General features: G+C 44.1%; 1 long non-coding RNA gene across 1 annotated transcript; it reads left to right on the top strand.

Annotated features, from left to right (window-relative positions):
- The first annotated feature begins 362 nt into the window (after positions 1-362).
- Positions 363-5,297, top strand: LOC106033671 (uncharacterized). The gene is made up of 3 exons (XR_007169735.2): positions 363-581; positions 1,149-1,240; positions 4,086-5,297. It is a non-coding gene; the product is annotated as an uncharacterized lncRNA (long non-coding RNA).
- The last annotated feature ends 245 nt before the right edge of the window (positions 5,298-5,542 follow it).

Here is a 5,542-nt window from a genome sequence, read left to right as displayed (position 1 = left end):
GACGTCTCCCCAACAGATTATAAATGTTTTAAGATAAATAGGTCAAATGAAGGAAAATATTAATTGACACATTTGAGAATTAAGCCAAACTCTTAGATATCAGCTTTTTTAAAGATTAGATTTTCAACATAAGGCAACGAAACTCCTTAAAGAGGCTTTTAGATAAAATGTTGACACTATCCTTTTGACTATGAATTTGTCTAAGTGTTTGTAGGGCTGTTACAAACACTAATTCAGAAACTGATTCAGAAACTAATTCATTCTGCCTGTCTCTCTCACACACCCTGAGGTTAAAATATGATCTCCGCGTACTAGGCACTTTATTTTAATCACGTGCATCTCCTACATTTAAAATCAGCTGCAGAAAACAAGGCAGAAAGCATCCTCAGCCCCTCCGTTTAACAACTGGGACAAGCAACTCAGAGGATCCTGCCGTGCCTCCAACGTTAACACAACTCCCCGTATTCCTGGAAATTCATTGCAGCAGAAATTAAAGCAGGAGAGTACGCCACGGATCCATCCATAGCAGTGTATGATATCGCCTCGAACAATGGCCAAGCCTGCTTGCTTTGCACAAGAAGGTAAATGAACTCCTGATCTGCCCTGTGTTTGCAGTGCTGTGCCAGGAGGAACCCTTCCTCACCCCCCTTGGTGAGCGCACAGCCGTGAGGCTGGACAACCCCGCAAAATACCTCCTCCTCATGTACGTTTTTGGGAAATATCCTGCCTCATTTGCCAGGCTTTAGGCACGCTTTGTGTTTTCCCCGTATCAAAGCAGCGTTAACATAGGATGCTCAAGCTGAGAAACAGAGCACGTGGCCTCTCTGCTTCCAGCTCCTCATCCAAAAAAGCGCTGCTGCTCGCTGTTTCCGACAAACTAACTCCCGTGTCCATTGCCACAGGCGAGGCAGAGCCCGTCCGTGCGTGCCAGGAAGTTTTTCCCTTGGACTTTTTGTGGATTGCAGCTGCAGCGAGGCCGCGTCTGCTGGGCCCGCGCACTGGCAGGAGGCACCGGGAGCTGCGGGCAGCGGCCCAGAGCCCACAGCTGCCGACGTGGATGCGCTGCTCGAGGGTGTCCACGCTGGTGGTTTTTGCTGATGGCTGGAAGTTGGCCAAAGCTGTGATTTTTTCTGTTTTTTTTTTTTCAGGGGCTGATTTTATGGCAGGCGATGGCGGTACACGTGCTGTCAACCCAGCATCAGGCGTACGCAGATCTGTGTAGCACAGACGGCTGGCTCAGGTAGATGGAGGCAAGAAGGAGAATGTCTTTTTCCCTTACTTTTCACAGAGGAATAGGGAGAATAGTTTGCTGCAGCTATTTCAGGGTGCGGCTTTGCCTTTCCCCTTGCCAAGCCAGCTTCACAACATGTCCGCAGAGGGGAGTGTTGGGCACATAGCCCTCGTGATGCCCTCAGGGCCAGGCTGTAGGGAAAAACTGCCTACTTTTGTTGATCAGATGGTCTGGTCTGACCTAAAACACCCTGCGTTTTACGAGCCTTCAGTCCTGCAAGCACCTGTTGGCTTCCACTGGAAGTCATCCAGGCGAAAGAGCCCCGTGAAAAGGATTTGGTGTCACCACGCAGCTCTGTAGGGCCGGAGGAGGAAGGCGCGCGCTCACCCAGGGTTTCCTTGAGCAGGAAGAGTGCGGCACAATGCGGGCACTGTGTCACCCTGAGCCCGTGTGCTGTCACCTACCCAGCACAACGTCCCCACCCCGCCTGTCCCGGTGAGCCCCGGTACCTGTCCGCTCTGTGTGGCATGCACAAGAACGAGGAAGTAAAAGGGAAATAGTAGCACCATAAACCAACTGTTAATGCTCCAGCCGGGTGATTGCGCTATCTAGGGAGTCGTATATCTAAATATAGTCATAGGCTGTGTTCTAGCCAACATCTTTATGGCTCTTTATTGAGGATGCCCCATATATAGCTCACTTTTTTTTTTTTTTAACCATTTGAGGCATAGCTTTGCAGAAATTACAGCTGTTAAAAAAGGGTTGAGCTGATGACCTAGTGATACACCTTTGTAACATTCACTCAGTTAGGATGGTGCAAAACTTTTGCCTGTTTCCCTGCCTGTGAATAGAGAATAGTAACAAGCAGATAATAGCAACATACATTTTTTCACACACCCAGAGCCAAAAACAAGAGCTACCCACTCTTACTGTTACTGTTCTGGCACCTTTTATTTTCATACTGATAGAAGCCCAAGACTGTTAAAGATACATGATAGTGTTCTTATTTCAGAAGTGTTTTTTTTTCTGATTAAAATTTTAATCAGGTAACAGAAGATTAAATGCCTATGTAATAGGAAATTGTGTAATGTCTTTTTTTGCTTGCTTACTTTGAATAGAATCTGTATAAAATCATTCTTTTTCGTTTTTTTTTTTTTTAAAAAAAAAGGATTTGGGTTGGACGCTCTGCTAGGCAGACTCTTCCTCACACACTGAGTCAATACTTGGTTTCACAAAGGAGGTCAGGAACATCTTGATCAAACCGAGCCACTCCTTGGACGAGAAAAGCACCCTGTAGTGAATGAGGACATATGGAACAGACCCAATTCCACTGAAACTAAAATAAGAATAAAAAGGGCTCAGAAGAGATAATTTGAATGTCTTTCATGGCTCTCATGGCATATCGCATGACTGGCCTATAAGAGGCTAGACTGGAAAGATCTACCACTCTACGCACCTTGCAAAATGAAAAGAAAACACAACACAAACCACCTCTATAACGTTCTTAATTAAAAGATAAGGAAATGTTCCTCCTAAATACTCCAACCTTTCATTTATGTATAACTTTTCTGCCAAGGAGCCAAAGGAAGCAGATGCGGACTGCTGTTGTCTTTGCTCGTCCAGCGAGGCTGTGCCAGAGCGAGGCAGGGGACCCAGGTCTCTGCTGAAAGCTTCACCCATGCAGCAGGACAGGCTGCACACACGCTCCTACAGCAGCTTGCCTGCTGCCCGTGAGTGCCATCTTCCCTGCTGGTTATTTCCATGACTGCAGGGAAATGTTAAATCCCGAATATTCTCCCCTTACCCTTTATTTTACACAGTTCTTCTGCGTGGAGAACACAGCCATTGGAAAGTCTGGATTTCAAAACTGTAAGGTTACCAGATAATATGGAAGCACACAGGCTGGGATAGCAAATGATACATCAAAAGCCCCAAGAAGCAAAAGTCCCATTCGGAGTGAGGAAGGCATCTGTGGTGGCATCAGCACCAGCTTCAGCTCCCTGCAGCTAAACCTGGAGGCAGTGGAGGGACTGAAATGCACCCACATGCAGCTTTAGGGACATAAAAAAGGGAGGCTGCCAAGTCTACGTGAAGGCATCTTTCTGCAGCCCTCCCTCCTCCTCCAAATTATCTTTTATAAACTAGGTTAGCTTAGAAAATATAAACAGTGCATATTTAAAGAGAGACTGTCAGTCACTTCGTCTCCTTTCTGCAGCGCTTCTTTCCAGCATGACTGATTAATCGTGCAATTTAAGCACGGGTTCTCACAGACGAATACTTAGTGGAGTGCAAATGACAAAATTTCAAGTACCAAATACAACCCGTGCATCACCACGGAGATGTGAACATACAGGCAATTTTGCCTGACAAACTGTCTAAGATCTGCATTTTCCCATTCGGGCTTCCTTCTATCTTCCTTCAGTAGGGCCCCGCTCCCTCGTTTAGGGGATGTTCCTCTTCCAGTGGTTTCAGTGAGGCTTCTGCTCTCACTGGTATGAGGCACCATCCCTTTCTGCTTTTTTGTTATTTTTTTATTATTATTTATTTTACCTATCCTTCATTGTTTCATTAAAAAGGAAAACCAACCCCCCAAACCTTCCAATGTTTCTGAGGACATGTTTAATATGTTAATGTCACTTCTCAGGGGTTTTTCTTTTTATAGGCTAGGTATTTTTAATATTACATTTTTTCTTAAGGGAAAAGGATCATACAAATAATATTACTGTAGTTTATATATGTATATATCTTTTTTTCTTATCTAAACTATTGATTTTCTCCAAACCAACTTGATGCTTTTCCATTGTGGGTTGATATTAATGGTGGCAATAGCTTCTTCTTTTTGTTTCCCCCACAGATTATTTTCTCCCCTGCCTCCTCACTTACTTTTTGGAGAGCTCCACACAGAAGAACCACAACACGGCGAGTGGCAGCACAGCAGCAAAGCACAGCATCACGTTTTTCCCAGTGGAGTGACAGGCTGAGCCCCAATGGAGCAAGCTGCTGGGCATGGGGACTGGCAGCCTGCATCCTGGAGCAGCATCACCTGGGATTTCTTCAAAGGAAAGCAATCTGCCTCCTAACACAGTCAACTACATCTACACCTCAGCCACAGTGACTTTGGGATCTGTGGCTGCAGCGTGGGGACTGTAGCAAAGAAATTGCAGGCACAGGGAAGTCTCCGAGTGTCTGACATGATCACTGGCCTGTGGCACCTGCAACAGCAGAGAAAAATTGTTGAAATGTCGTGTAGTTCCTGACACCAAAGTGTGTCTGTGCTCTGGGGAATGCCAGTAGGAATTTAGAGAGGGGATCAAAGTGGGTGTTTGGCCAGAGGCACGAAAGGAGAGTTGTGTAAATGATAATAATAACTTCCATGGGGATTTTTGATCCTGTCCACTCAGCTCTCAAACTCACTGAAATCAGTACTTTCACAGCTCTTCGTCACTTCTGGAGTCCAACTCTTTGAGCTGTTCTGACCCATTTTGTCAGACAGCAAAAAGCCCCAACCAACCAAAAAAAAAACCCACCAAGCCCACTATTTTGAGTAGTTTGTCAGCACTTTGTATAAGCATTACTGATAAGAGGTTCAGCAGTTGCTAGCTTCTCAATCCTTTTATGAAATATGTTTTTATTGCACTTGAAATAAAGAGGAGTTGGTATACAAAAATCAAAGTACTGCACGCCTCAAAAGATAACAGAAGTTTATTACACTATAAAGGCTTTCAGCATATGTGAATGCTTATTTTATCTGAAGACATTAGCATAGTTATTAGTCATTCTAAATGATTAAATTTCCCTCTCATCCACCTAATCTGCATTATAAATGAATATACCAAAGAGCAATGCACTTTGCTGATAAAGCACTGGCTTGGCAGACAGGAGACAGGGATTTTTTCTAGTGCTGATTTTGACATCTCAAGTTGGCCCAGGCTGGTTGCTTTGCCATGAAGTGCCTCAGCATCTCAGACTAACCAATAATGTTGACTTGTCTTACCAAATGCATCAATATCCAATCAATATCCAATCAATATCAACATGCAATGAATATTCATCAATACCTTATCAATATTTTTATCTATTTTATAGTCTTTCAGTAGCATCTTCCAAGTTTTAAAGGGTTTTCAGAGGAAACCCTACTAAAAATGTTTTAAGGAGGGGATATTCTCAAGCTGTGGATACTGATGTGCTTTGGTATCCATGGAGTAACAGTAATTTGTAGCAGCTTAAAAGCTGCCACTCTCAAACTTGTGGTATTAGCATGCGTTTTTAATTTTTAATTAATTAGTTAATTATTTTTCTGAGCGAAGTAGG

This window comes from Anser cygnoides, chromosome 4 (assembly GCF_040182565.1).
Source record: "Anser cygnoides isolate HZ-2024a breed goose chromosome 4, Taihu_goose_T2T_genome, whole genome shotgun sequence".
In the NCBI taxonomy this organism is placed as follows: Eukaryota; Metazoa; Chordata; class Aves; order Anseriformes; family Anatidae; genus Anser; species Anser cygnoides.
The sequence above is the reverse complement of the archived record's forward strand: the minus strand, read 5'-3'. Positions and strand labels throughout refer to the sequence as shown.